This window comes from Dipodomys spectabilis, unplaced genomic scaffold, assembly GCF_019054845.1.
Source record: "Dipodomys spectabilis isolate Male_0828 unplaced genomic scaffold, ASM1905484v1 ptg000783l, whole genome shotgun sequence".
NCBI classification, from domain to species: Eukaryota; Metazoa; Chordata; class Mammalia; order Rodentia; family Heteromyidae; genus Dipodomys; species Dipodomys spectabilis.
This window is the reverse complement of record NW_024871460.1, coordinates 25,894,846-25,910,372: the sequence shown is the minus strand read 5'-3', so window position 1 is coordinate 25,910,372 and position 15,527 is coordinate 25,894,846.

Below are 15,527 nucleotides of genomic sequence, written 5' to 3'. Positions count from 1 at the left end.
GCTCTGCCCCATTAAAGCCCTGAATTCTTTATAAGTACATCCTGGACCTGAAGAAGGTTGAGTATAAACATAGCAGATTTCCTGGTAGGCTAGAGAGAAAAGTGATGCTGACTTAAATAATAATTTTCAAAAAAAATCAGTTATCAAGTGTTTCCTGGCTTAAAAGGAAATGTAATTAGTTTTTGACAAGTTGACATTAAAAGGCTTATTACAGAACACAATACGTTAAAGCTAAATTTTCAAGAATCACATAAGGAAGAAAGAAGATAAAATAAACATCTTACAATAATTTAAATAATCTTTTGTCTGGAAGTAATTCCAGAGAAGGAAGAGGAGTGCATATGTGAATCGACCTGATGGAAAGAGTGTTTAGGAATCAGAGCTGTCATCCTGATCCTGTGACTGTTATAATTTTCTGGGATGAACTGAAAATGATGCCCTCCCCTATCATAATACTGTTAGCACAAGCCCTTGCTTTGTCGGCAAGAAAACAGAAATTAATTTTATAAATGAACAGTTTCATGTGATATTTTAGGTAAGAAAAATAATAAAAAAAAATGTAGCTGGCCTTTTCTAGTTTGGGAACAGTCAAAAAGGATATATCCATTTCAAACTTACCTGTGTTTCATAGAATTAAAGAACTAAAGTTTTCAAAACATCATGAATGCCTAGATGAAACATATATTGAATGTAAATGCAATGCTTTTTGTGCCCATATTCATTAATATAAACCTGTAGCTATATACAACAAATATCAAATATTGATGGAAGGTTGATATGGATAGATATGGAATTTATGGATTCATATCCATCTATGTAAATATAATTTAGGTAAATACATGGATAGCTAAAGTCTTGATCCATCACACATCATGGAAGTCCTTATCTATGGTCCTTAGCATATATTATACATGTTATTTTAATACTTTTATTACTACTAAAAGTATTATTTATGAATCACTATGACTTTTTCATGCATGACTTTAATATTCTCACCTCAACATTGAAAATATCCAACATATTTTGACCTTTGTAATACACGAAGAATGTAGATTTTATTAAAAAATACACATAAAGATGAGAATTCAGGGTTGCAAAGTAATATGCTGACTTCATTTGGCCTTAGGTTACCTACTTATTTTGTTAGGTGTTATTTCTAGGTATATCTCTGATAAAATTAGCATTTTACTCAATGGAGTACAGAAAACACATCCCTCCCTAAGTGGAGGACATATCTGCTTCCAGTAGCTATAACTGAATATAATAGACTTGGTGATTTATAAAGAAAAAATGGTTTAGCATTATGTGTGCCTATATGAACGAGTATGTACATGTATGTTCCAATTGTTTCTGTTTCTCCAGGAAACCCTGACAAACCAAGATTTATTTTTTGTTGGTTGTGGGGCCTGAACTCTGGACCTGGGCACTGTCCCTCAGCTCTTCAGCTCAAGGCTAGCACTAACAAATAAATCTACATAGTTATGAAGCCATTATCACAATCCCAGTTTAGATCATATTCATCTACCTTGTAAGACAGCCCCTGCCTGTTTATAGTTAATCTGTTCTACCTTTAGTAGAACTACCTTTAGTAGTGCAAGCCACTAATTGATTTCTGCCTCCATAGGTTTGCCTTTTCAGTCATTTCATAGAAATAGAATCATACAATCTGAAAAGTCTTACGTGTCTTCCACTTAGCATAATGTTTTTGAGGCTGATCTATGTTGTTACTTCAAGCTTTCTATAATGCAGTTGTCTACTCTTCACTCTGCTCACTGCTTCTGATCTATTTTGAGCCTTTCCTATTTTGGTCTTGACCTCGGATAGGAGGCAAAGAGATGCAATGTGTGATACAGAGGAAAGAGCAGGGAAGGAGAGGACAAAGAATTGGGTTTACGTCTATGAGAAATGCAATTTTTCTCTCCCAGATACTTCAGCTGTAAAATCTAAGAGACAATACCCATAGTGGCACTTTAAACCCTATCCAAGAGCAGCTCATTGTTCTTACATCCTGAGCAGAATCAAGAAGTTAATGAGTCAGATTTCTAAAATTCAAGTCTCTGTACTCAAAGAATTCAAACTTAAATGAGAAAGATTAATGAACAGAGTTTCAACAGTGGTGAAATCACAAGAGGCTTCCCTTCAAGTTACCATTCACTGAACTAAAACCATGTGCAAGTTTATATAGTGCAAGTGATAGGCTTTAATTACAAAATACATCAACCATTCTCAAATTCTATTTAAGATAACCCCACAGGAGCAGCAATCTCTCTCAAACTGTGGAAAATGGAAAAGAATCACTGACACTATATATTTTTTTCTTGGTCACTAAGATTATGTTATTTTTTTCTTAATACATATTTTTATTGTAAAGATACTGCACAGAGGGGTTACAGTTACATGAGCAAGATAATGAGTACATCTCCTATTGAGCATTGTTACCCCTTCCTTTTTTTCCCTGTACCATCCCTTTTATCCCCACCTCCCTATGTCCAACCTCCTCCCCCAGCAAAGTTATAAAGTTTGTTTTCAACATAGTGTCTTGTACATCTCATTGTTATAATGGGTCATCCTGTATCCTTATTTCAGCATTTTATATTTTCCTTCCCCTCCCTAAATTAGAAAATGTATATACAAGATGCAGGACACGGGAATCAATTACAGTGACAACAGGGGTTGTACCATGGGGGAAGAACATACGAAGAAACAAAAAAAAAACCACATAGTACATTAAAAAGACACTATATTTTTTAAAATGTGGATTTATTGGATCTACTAGGGTTGGAGCTTAAAGACCATTTGATTTGGCTGTTTTGAAAGCAATCCACTTTTATTCCAAAATCTGAGAACCTTTTTTTTTTTTTTTGTCAGTCATGGGGCTTCAACTCTAGGTCTGGGCGCTATCCCTCAGCTCTTCAGCTCAAGGCTAGTGCTCTACCACTTGAGCCACAATACCACTTCCAGTTTTCTGAGTGGTTTATTGGACATAAGAGTCTCACCGACTTTCCTGCCTGGGCTGTCTTTGAAATGAGATCTTCAGATCTCAGCCTTCTGAGTAGCTAAGATTATAGGTGTGAGCCATTGGCACCTGGCCTAAGAGCCATTCTTGAGTGAAAACAGTACTTTGATACATTAACTGTTGGTAAACACTGAAGAATTCTTGATCAAATTCTCATGTCTTCTCAGAATTACCAAGAGACAAACCTCTGAGGCCCATTTTATCCTTCTTTTGGTCTATTCCTCCAGAATTTTTGCTAAAAGCATGGTAACCCAGCCTCCCTTGTTAAGTGTGATCATGTGACTAATCACTAGCCAAGAGATTTGAACAGGAGTCTTTTCTAACGTTTCCAGGTGATGCCTCTAAAATAAAGGGATTTATTTACCATTTCTCTCTCCTTCATTTTCACTAAACAGTCTATTCACAGGGTAGTTGCAATCCATTCATAACCCCATGAATAAGAACAACATTAAACAACATTAGTGTCTGCTTCTTCATGTCGACTTTTGCTGAACTTTGGCTTTGCCTTTCTAGAAAAAATACACTATTTGAGGTCTCCTTGAATCTATTATATTTCAGTTAATGTATTTGTGTACACTAGCGTATCACTCAATGTATTTACTTATAAGTTTAGAAGCTAAATCTAGCTACCACATGTAAGGGAAACTATGCAAACTTGACACAGATACTCAGAACGGATGGGAAAAGTGAAGAGGTAAAGAGTGGGGGAAAAGTAGTCAAAAATTCAATGTACATCCTAAAAAATTAAGATGGGTGAAGAGGTGGATAGAGGAGAGATGGGTGAGAATGGTGAAAGGGATAACATTGAGTCAGATATAGTGTATTCATGAACTGCTTTGTTAAATGGAAAATTCTTTGTACAACTACTTAAACATAAGAAAGAAAAAGAAAAAGAACGTTAGCGAATTGCAAAGCAGAGAATCATTGAATAATCTCCATGACTTCTTACCACCTCGTTTGTTTCTTTGTTTGCTGCATAGTCATTTATTCACTCATAATGACAGGATTTCACTAGTGCCAGTGGCCTGGCACTCCCTAGATAGGCTAGGCTGGCTTTGAATTGCCGTCCTCCTGCCTCAGCCTTCCCATTGCTAGTATTACAGGCATACAGCAATGATTCCTGGCTGCTAGCTCAGATTCATAAACAAAAGAAATGAATTTTCATTTTGTTTAAGTTTTGTTTATCCTGTCTCTATTTAAAAAGTGCAACTTGGAGGGGTGTCGGTGGCTCATGCCTGTAATCCTAGTTACTCAGGTGGCTCAGATCTGAGAATAGTAGTTCGAAGCCAACCCAGGAAGGAAAATCCAAGAGACTCTTATCTCCAATTAATCACAGAAGAAGCCAGAAGAGGTGCTGTGACTCAAGTGGAACAGTGGTAGCCTTGAATGAAAGGAGCTAAGGGATAGTGCCCAGGGCCAGATGTCAAGCCCCAGGACTGGCAAAAAAAAAAAAAAAAGAAAAGAAAAACTGATAGCTTAATCAGTATAGTAACTAAAAAGCATTCACTGATCAGAAAGTTCAAGTAAATATAACTTTAATATCTTTGTTTCTATGGTGGTTATTTTCTGTATATATTCACTCCACCTAGGTTATGACCTGTGTCTCTCTACTATTTTGTTCATGAAGAAGTTTAATTTGAAGAGCCTGAAGAATTGTTCAGAGGAACATTATGGCATAAAAGCTTACAGAGAGGTAGCACAGAAAATCTGGTATTTTTATGGTAGTTTTCCATTTTGCCTTGCATTTTGTTACATTAGTAAGTTTTGAAATCATTGGTATGAATGAACTGAGCATGTCATCTTTGGTTTCTCCAGAGGACCTAGCACACATTAAATACTCAAAACTATCTGTTGATTTATTCTCAACAAAGGACTCCTGGGCACCACAACTGCTGACATAATGAAATTTGCACTCTCTTTCATAGGCGATACACTCAGGCACTGGAACTCTGAGAGACATGGCAGTGCGTGTGCGTGTGTGTGTGCGTGTGTGTGTGTGTGTGTGTGTGTGTGTGTGTGTGTGTGTGTGTGTGTGTGTAGCATTGGGCAGGTAGAACATGCAATTGTTGAGTCCTCTCCAGCTCTAAACGAAAGAGAAATAAATCACAGCTCTCTCTCCATTTTCCAAGATCCATTGGCGATTTTTTATTGTCTTAAAGAAAATATACCAAGATTCAACAGCCAATATAAATGCACCCCATCCAATCTCTCTCCAGCATTCTTTCTTGGTAAACTCATTCTGACTCCCTTTTCTTTTTCTAGCCTCATACTCTGTTCCACCTGTGTTTTCTGCTCAGAGACATATTTACCTGTCACATTTCCATCTACTCTGCTTGAGTGAATGCCCTTCAGAGCGATGTGAATACAGAGATACCCTGATGGCACAGGAGGTAAACAGCCCTGACAGTTCTGGACTTTCTTCTAATTGATTTTTCATGATTATCTCAAACTGAAGAGACTCCATATAGCAAGATGCCAAGTCAGAAACCAGAGCAGTCAAGATACCTCCTGATGGAGTAGGGCAGATCTGCAAATTCCGGGTCCTTGATATGAAGTCAAAAGGCTCATGTGGTCTGTGGTCAGAGCTGATCCCTTGGCATACCTTTCCACAACAGCTGCTTCCCTTTAGCAAGTCCTATGGGAATGGGCTCCAAAATATTTTCTAAAGGATTCTCATTGTTACCACATCTGGATTCTAAACACTTCTCATTATCCGCCCCACATCTGAATGCCACCTGCTTCTCTTAGTACTACCATCCTCGCTTGAGCAGACATCTCCTGTTACCTGACCTTATCTGAAATACTTACAACTTCTCCACCGGCTTCTACTCTTCCTTGCTAGACTCCTTACCCCGATTAGTTCAACACATGAGTCAGAACGATAAAATTGTCCAAAGACTTCCCATGGCACTGGTCATAAATCCTAACAAATACTCTAATGACTTAGTTTCTTCCAGCCCCTTTGAAGCTGCTTCACTCTGTGCCTTAGCCACACTGCCCTACACTATAAATACAATAAGCTCTCCTTTCATCACTGATTTTGAAAGTGATGTATTTTCTGTTGAGTGTTCCTTGTCTTTTCAAATTAACCTCACTGCTTGCTTCTCATCAAAAAAGTCTCAACTCAAAAGCCACCTCTCAGGGATGCTTCCCTTGGCTGCTTCTAGCTACTGCTCCCTTCTTACTACCATAATCTTTTCTCAGAGAAACTAATATTATTGGACACTATTTTACTTGAACACAATAAATTTTTTAATGAGAATGATTAGCTTAGTGGATAAGATCTCAAACACTAGAGTCCTTCTTCCTAGATGAGTCTTTAACATTTGACATCTATGTGTGGGCAAGTTACTATTTTCTCTTTGTGAGTCCACTTCCTCAAAATAATAGGGATGCTACTGTCACCTATTACTTAGGGTTGTTGTCAGAAATCAATAAAATAATTCATGCTGTGAAAATGAACAACACTTAGGTGAAACAATGTGCAGTCAAAATATTCAATTAACAATTTAAAATATTGCATGTAAACTTCTATCATATATATGTATATAGATATAGATATAGGAGTATGTCAGTAACTATTTGGGCTTTATTTAACTATTTGCTTCTGGTTTTAGTTAGAGCCAGAATACTGAATGATCATTTAATGCCACATTTTTTAGTCCCCTAAATATTCAAGGCCAGCTTTTGTCAGAGGTCTGAATGTTTTCTTCATTCATCAACACAATTTTACAGAATGATTATATGTAAAATTCAGTAATAGGTTTCTAAATGGATGAGTTGTTCACAGTTGAACATAGATACAGATAAGTATGTAAATCTGATGAACATCAAAAACTTTGTAGCAAAGAGAAGAAAACACCCCTATAGTCTTTTGGGGGAAGTCATCTCCTGTTGACCAGAAAATGTTCCTGGTTCTTGCAAGGTAGACTGTAGACTTGGGATGCTGAGTGTTTAATGAGCACCTGTGGATACCTCACTGTGGCTGGAACACCACTCAGGGAAAATATAGTCACTTCATAAGTGAATAACTAGGAAAGAATGTAGCATTATTTGCTCTACCAGCAGCATGTGAATAAATATGCTGCACATATGTATTTACACAAATGCAGACTTATAGGCTTGCTCCAGAGGGGGGAAGGAGCGTGTTGAAACCTGATGGCACATCAAGCATTTCCTGAGGGAGGTTGTCTGTCAGTCTGTTTGTGCTGGCTGATTCAAAATCACATGTGGCTTTCAGATGTAGTAAAGGAAAAAGTATTTGCATATAAGAATGGGAATCTTTTGTATAAATTCTTACTGTAAGCCACTTGAGCAATCATACCATATTTCTGAGTATATCTTTGGTCATGGGTTCTGGAAAATCTGAAGATCACCTTCTTGGTTTTCCTCTTTCTTCTTTGACTTTGGTATTTTTTTAAGATGGGATTTATTTTAGACTAGCACTCTATTCTTGTTGTATACCCCCTCCTCTTTCTTCCTTGTGAGGTGATAAAGATGTGAAACTTATTTCCACTCTGCTTTTTCTTCAGCCAATGCAAATTTTTATTATTTTTTTAAAAGGGCTTGTAGGGAACAAAATTCTGATAAGATTCATTCATGATTAAGAAACATTTGTAAAAATGCACCAAAATCTAGTTTTGTGGTATTGTAGTTGGACTAAATTGTGACCTACCAAAATGTAAGTAGAGAAGCCGATAAATTCTTCATCCAAATCTGTCTTAATGGAAGAATAAACCAAGCTTGAGAAGAAGAAGTGCTGTCTTGTATATACTGAGTTATATGAATCTGGAGATCAAATAGATCTGGGTATGAAGGCTGCCTCTAACTTACTGATCATTCTGTTGTAGGAAGCAGAGACATACAGGTTCCTGACTGTTCATCTTCTCTTCATTCTGTAAACTTAGCCAGATTGCAACTCCCAGCCTTCTTCAAACCTCAGTGCCAGCTAGTGATTGAGTTCTGCCATGTGATCACTACTGTCGTCATCCATGGCCCAACTACCTTAGAATATCACATGAAATAAAAAAATTAATTTTTATGGATTCAGCAGTGGGAGTTTGGAGCAGGTATAGGAGCTAGCTTACCCATCTGCATGTAGATATTATCTTACACTCCAAGCTTTTGTTTCATCTATAAACAGAGCTAATCTAGTTATCTTCAAGAAGTGTTAAGAGGATCCAAAATGATTTCTTCATTGCTCAGTATTTTTTTATTGTTATTATAAAGGTGATGCACAGAAAGATTATAGTAAATTAGGTGTTTCATTATTTCTTTTGCTTTCATATACCTATATTTTTCATTATAGTAAAAAAAACAAAAAGCCTTCTACTCTGCATTTCTGATATTCACTTTGCTAATGAGCAGCAGAAGATTTGTAGGAAAATAAAGTAGCCCTTGAACCAAAATTCTAAGGTATTCCTAGAAAGGAGTGGTCGAGTATATTAAGTCCTTAATTCAGTTTCAGACATAAAGCCAGGCCCCCACGGGCACAGCTTCTACGCAAAGTTACAGTAAATGAAAACATAAGGAGCAACTCTAACAGCATTCAAAGTTCATATAGATCATCACTGATTTTCTCAGAGGGAATGCTACAGGGTCTTTCATACGAATGTGTTGCCCAGAGTTCCTTAGAAATACTTTTCAGACATCATACTCTCTGTTCCAATTTCATACTTATGAAATCTATTTTTTAAAAACTCTCTCATGCTCTTATTTACTTGGTTTCTTTTCCATCAAAGTCATAGTTCTTGTTCCTCTCTCCTCACTCTCACTGTGGTCTTCATGGTAGAGCAAACCCATGGCATTTCTGACCCTATTTTCTATCCAAACCAGACCACAATGAGCCAGAAGCTTCAAGTCCTATTCCTGTTTTCAGGGAAGAAGCTATATATCCCTTGGGAAGTGTGGTTTTAATTTCCTCCAACAGTTTATCCTGTAAATCATTCTATGAAAACTTTTCAGTGACTGTGATTCTTCAGTTTATTATATGGTTTGATACAATGACCAAATTAGGTGTCTTGAGAAGGTAAAACATAAGAATGGGACTATTCAAGTCTCTGCTATGACAATAAGGGGTTATAAATAGATCTACACAAAGTCCAGAATTCAAGGGAAAGAAGTGGGCCTGGAAAGCCAGCATGAACCATGTGACCCTCAGGTTCCTCTGGAGGGGTAGACAGGGCTGGGCACCTGGGAAAGCATCTTATAGGTCAGATATACTTTGATATAATATATACAGCAAGAAGCTTCTCATAACCAACACTCCTTACTTCTGAGTTCCAATGGTGCCAGAAATAACCAGGCTTACATCTGCATCAGGTCACAGCACTGTGAAAGGGTAATTTTTATCTGTGAGAGCTAAACATAATTATCATTGATATGACTTCAGGCTTACCTTCAAGCATATTTATACAGCCACTAAGGAACAAGAACTTTAGGTGATTAGCTTTAGAAAACAAAGTGAATATAGACCACATTTTCTTGATCCATTCATCCACTGAGAGGTGTCTGGATTGATTCCATATCTTAGCTATAATAAACAATTGTGTAATGAACATGGTTGTGCTGGTGGCTTTAGAATTATATGCTTCTACTAGAAAGAATGGCAATGCCCATTCTTAAGGAAATGGAAAGACTTGGAAAAAACTATATTAAGAGAAGTAAGCCAGACTCAAAGAAACATAGGCTACATGGCTTCCTTCATTTGTAATAACTAGAATATGTCTAGGATATTCTTAGAGAGAACCATAATAGCTCAATAGCTACGTGCAATGACCATATAAAATGATGCTTATCAAAACGAACCCCAAGAAGTAAGGAGGTTTTCTTATATTGTATTATTTGCAGTTATTCCTTTTTTCTTTCTTTGTCCCCCTTTGGTTTATTCCCTGATGTCATTGTTTTTTTTAATTTCTGTACCCTTTGTCTTGTATACAAGTTTTTTCTGATTTGCAGAGGGGAAGGGGAATCACAGAAATGGTGGGACAAAGACTTACTGTTGGAAATGAACCTTACAATTTGGAGGAAGGAGTTGGGAGGGGAAAAAGTGTGACAAAATGAGGAAATGAGGGAGGGGTAATACTGTTCAAAAAGATATGTATTCATTACCTGATCTACATAACTGTAACCCCTATGTACATCACCTTTACAATAGCATTTAAATTTAAAAAATGAACCAAAAACTTGAGGTCTCAGTGGTAAAAGCACACTCCATCCTTCTTGTGTTACTCAAACTACTATACTTGAAGTAAAAAAACTGTAAAAAATAAAATAGCCTGAGATTTTACCCTTCTTGCAAGCCAATGCAAGACATGTTTAGCTTCTGAGCAAAAGCTAAATATTAGCTTCGTGTCTTCATTGGTTCCTTTTGTCATTCAGGTACCAAGGGGAACTCTGAGCTGGGATAATGTCAATGTTCTTTAAAGGGTTGTTCACAAATGTGTCCAAGAGTTTCTCTAGAGGGAAATTTTATCTTAATTATTCAGAATAACAAGTAAATATGTCGTCTTCTCTAGAAAGATACTGACTCTATTTTTCAAGGCCATTTATTGTATAGAGGGCATTGAAAACTAATTTAAAATAAAATGTTGCCAGTGTCTCTGCGAATCCCATGTGGAGAACTATGTGAGACATATGGAAAAATAATCTGACAGCAGTTACAATGGATGCTACAGGGAAGGCATGTTGAGTCAGGCAAACCTACTTAAGTCACTGTTATTTTGTAATGGGTCTCAAGAAAGTTACTTAAACGTTCTGAATTTCAGTTTCCTTGTCTGTGAAATTAAAAAATAAAAATCCTATCATGTAGAGTTACTACAAGGATTAAATAAAACAATCTGCAAGAAGTATCTATGATTATGTGGCATATTACACAGATAATATAACAAATATTACAATATAATGTTGAAATGTTATTTTATTTTGTATGACTTGTTAACTTAGATTGTAAGTGTGTTATGGCTCACACATTTAGTTAAGCTTTAAAATGCTATTCAACTTACTAGCAACTTACTTACTTACTAGCATGAGAGTTCTGCCTCAGGAAACAAGTTACCTGGGTTCTAGCTCTATTACAAACCACTGGGTAACTTTAGTAATTCAACCATAAACAATTAATTGATCAAGGGAAGAAGATGGGCAAGTGTTCAACACTAATGAAAATATTTCATCCCAATGATAACCTTGAAACCTGGGTAGTGACTGCCTAAAGAATTATGTGGAGAAAAAAATGTGAACCTTTATCTAGGCTTAGCAAGAAATTGAGCACACAATACTCTAGCATGTCTTTGTGGTGCTAGTCTTAAAAAGGATTAGAGTGGACCTGCCTGAAGGGAGTAGAAAGATGATAGTGTACATGCCTTTATGTGTTGCTCAATTGATGAATATAAATTTAGTAATTGATGGATTGACAAGCAGCTTCTGGAATCCTGGGTCAAGGATGAAAACAAGGAGAATAAGAGCCAATGAAGAGAGAAGAGGGAAAATATGAGCCACATTACAATTTTACTTTGGGATGAAGGGAATCCTCCTTTTCATTAGACCATGACCTCTATACCAGGTTAAGTACTTCTGGAAATCCCAGATGTTGTCAGGCTGGTGTGGAGCCCGACCAGGCTTTTTTTTTTCTAATGGCTTGGTGTGGTGATGTTGCCTCTGTTTTCTCCTGGGCTCGAAATGACTGCTCCAAAGCAGCTGCTCAAACACTTTAATGGCCACAATTAAATAGTGCCAGAGGCTGACCTTAAGACATAACAGTGGTGAATCCAGCCAACAATCCTGGGTTCTGCCATGTTTGGTAACACCTACCAGGTTCAGAGTCTCTTGGTCATTGTGTGTGTGTGTGTTTTGTTGATGTTGTTGCTGTCGTTGTTGTTTTCAGAACACATTCTAAGGGGTAACCATCCTTCTAATCATCCTAGTAAAGGTGGCAGATGCCTAAGTATAAGGCAAGACTGCAGAAAAAATTTCAATGTCCTTGTAAGGAAAAGACCTTGAAAAAGGGATACTCTCAAGAAAACTGAAGGGGAAGGGATAAAGGAGGGAAGAGAAGAAATAAGAAAAATAGAAGGGGTGAATCTGATCAAAGTACATTACACACACGTATGAAAATTTCATAGTGATACCTTTTATTATGTACAATTTAATGTATTCCAATAAAAATTGAAGATAAAGGCCTTGGAAATAGTAGAGCTGAAGGCTTTCATAATTAACTGAATTATTAACTTCATTCAAAAGGTAATGCAAAGTTTTTTTTAATGAAGAAAGGGGAGATAATTAGTGACAAGAAAGTGTTTTTAATCCATTATTCAGGTAACATTCAATTAGCACTGGAAGAAGAACCAATATGTATCAGAGTGCTTTGCAGATAGGAAGAAATAACCATCATAATATTTCTATTTGGTTCATTGTATTCCCCAAATATCTGGGATGCTATCTAGTATAGAAAAAATGCTCAGTTCGAACTGTTGGATACATAGATGGACAAATATTCTGTCCTTTTCAGTCTTCCAAACTAATAAATACATGAACCACAAGCACAATGTTGATCATTTGTGATGCATTATTTGAAGAAAAGGAGCACTGTGATATAAGACAGTGGCTGTTTGGGAGGTGAGGAGCAAACACTTTGGTTAGAGGGTTTCTAAAAGTTATATTTGAGTTGAGAGATGCATACCAGATAGGAATCTCCTGTGAATTAGTGTGTTTATGTTGGTGGTGAAGGGGGAGGGGGGGCTCAAGGCTTTCCAGGCAGCAGCAATTAGCAAAGGTTCATGGAAATAAAAAAATAACAGTGTGTCAAAGAAACAGAAGCTTGAATGTGAGAGGGACATCTAATAAGGTGTATAATATTTAAGTGATGGGCAGAAGCCAGTCATACAGATCTCTTAATTAGATCATAACAACCACAATCTGAGTTACTTAAAACCACAGAAGAGTGTCCTCTCCCAGCTTGGAAAAGACATTGACAGCGCTGGTTTCTTCTCAAGACTGAGAAAAAAAATATGTTCTCCTAGCTTCTAATAAGCTACCGACAATCCTCATACTCTTTGGCTTAAACACAGTTCACTGTAATCTCTGCCTCTCACTTCTCATTGCCTCTCTGTGTTTCTCCTCTTCGGTGTCTTCCCTTTACGTCCTTCTCCTCTTCCTCCTCCTTCCTGTAGTAATACTAAAATTTGAATGTAGGGATTAGGGCTTTCTGGGCAGGTGCTTAAGAGTGTGTATATCATACCCTCAACATTTTCAGCACTAGTTTATTTTGGATAGATTCCCAAGTTTTTGTCCTTGACTGGCCTCAGAACTCTGCCTTCTGAGTAGCTTGAATGATAGGGATATAAGCATTCTTATAGAAAACTTGTAATTGGACTTGTACACATGGAAAATAATCTAGGATGATCTTATCGTGGATTATTCATTTGTCACATCTGCAAAGACCATTCTTTCAAGTCAGTTCCCATTTATGTATTCCCAGTGGTTATCTCATTGAGGATAGGTAGTGTGCCATTCAACTCAATGCACTTTATTTGCAATGAAATACCACCGAAAGATTCCTCCTGGAGTTGTTGCATAAGACTTAAGTTTTCTGGGTAAGGAGAATTAGAGAAGAAGGGCAAATTGTCTTGACAGAGAGATATTCAGTATTCAGAGATTTCTCTGTTTATGTGGGAGCAGGAAGACATGCAAGCCTGAGTTGAAAGTGGAGCCAGAAACTTGGGTCACGGTGATGTGCATCGAGCATCTGTGTTGTAATGAGAACTGTGGCATCGAGTGTCATTTTGATCCCAGCAATAGCTCCCCTGCCATCATGGGGTTACTGGGAAATTATCAAGCCTCTTCCTTCTACGTTTTTATATTTCTCACTCCGTACTCATGGTCTTTCTGTAGACCTCCTTTTCTCTTGATATGTTTATAACCAAGCACTCAAACAAGTAGCGTATATCCCCTTTGAATCTTAAGACGCTGTCCCTTCCTCTGTAGAATTCACATAAATCTGAAGGCTCAACTACACAATATCCGGGAACTCTAACTTCCTTTTGTACCACATTGCCTTCAGGTTTCCCAGTATGCCTTGCCTGTTTGCTCCAAGCTGAGATTGCCATAGGGAATAAAATAGAAACTTTTTTTTTCTAACTGAAAATTAGATCTTGGCAACTTCTTGCTTTGCCTCTCTGGAAGCATTGCCAATGGGATGCCTGACAAGCTTCCTTGAGAAGAGAAAAGTGCTCAAATCCTGTAAGTGGGTAAGATGGACTAACTAGTCTTCCCTTCACAATCTGCAAGCCTTTCCCAGAGACATGGGACACAAAGTTGGAGTTTAGACTGGAATTCAGGGTAGAATTAAAGTATTTCCTTTTGGAAGTCTGTAGTGCAAAAGGTCCTGATGCAGGACGGTTGACATTCTAATTACTTACCATTCCTTCTTTCTGGTTAGTGGGACAGAGAGTGAGTGCTCAGCAGAAATAGAGAACTTACTTTCTGAAATTGGAACATCCTCTTTTTCTGTTTTTCCCCCCGGGGGGGGGGCATTCGTTTTAATTCATTTTTAGTTGCAAATGGCAGAACATTAAACAAATATTGTCGAAGTCAAATAGAGAATTCAATGGGAAATTGAGTTGTGAAGTTGAGATAGTACAGAAAATGACCTTAAAATCAGTTCTGTAAATTTGCCAACATAATTATGGTCAATAAAAGTAATATGCAACATGAAGAAACATGATGCTAAGAATGAAAACAAAATAAAGACAGACAATAAGAATGATTCATGAGAGTTCCATGAACACCTGAGCATCAGACTCACATTTCAAAACAACTTTGACTACATCTGAGGACATAACAGAGTATGAAGACTTTCAGACTGGGAAACAATTAAAAAAGAAATAAGCAGTTTAACAACAACAAAAAATTTAAAATAAAGAAAATTTGTAGATTTCATAATTTTTTGAAATTGCTTAGGGCATCAAGGAAAAGGTTGAAGAATCTTTAGACACTTAAGAATGATTTAAAAAAGAGAAAGAATCCACCAACAAGCAAAAGGAAAAGGAGAGATTGTATTTGAAGAAGGAACAGGTAGACTAAGAACAGAGATCTCAAAAGAAACCATGATATCAAAAGGCAACAGATTGCTATCTTTAAAGTGTTAAAAACAAAATAAATGTCAAACTATTACTCCAAATGCAACACAAATATACTTTCATATTTTTTCAGATGGAAGAAAAATGTTGCCAAATGGAGAATTGGAGATGCAGAAAAAAATGTGGAACAAACACAATGGTACATATGTGGCTATATCCAAAAGAATATTGATTTTATAAAATAAAAAAAGCTATTAAGGGAATGACACTCTTTAGAGGTACTGGAAGTTTGACTTTAGGGCCCTGTGCTTCTTATGCAGGCTCTCTACAATGTGAGCTATATTTCCTACCCCAAAGGCAATATCATTTTTGAGTTTGATAATTAAAATATATTTATCATACCTTTATCATATTACTGAGGTAGTAAAGAATTAAAT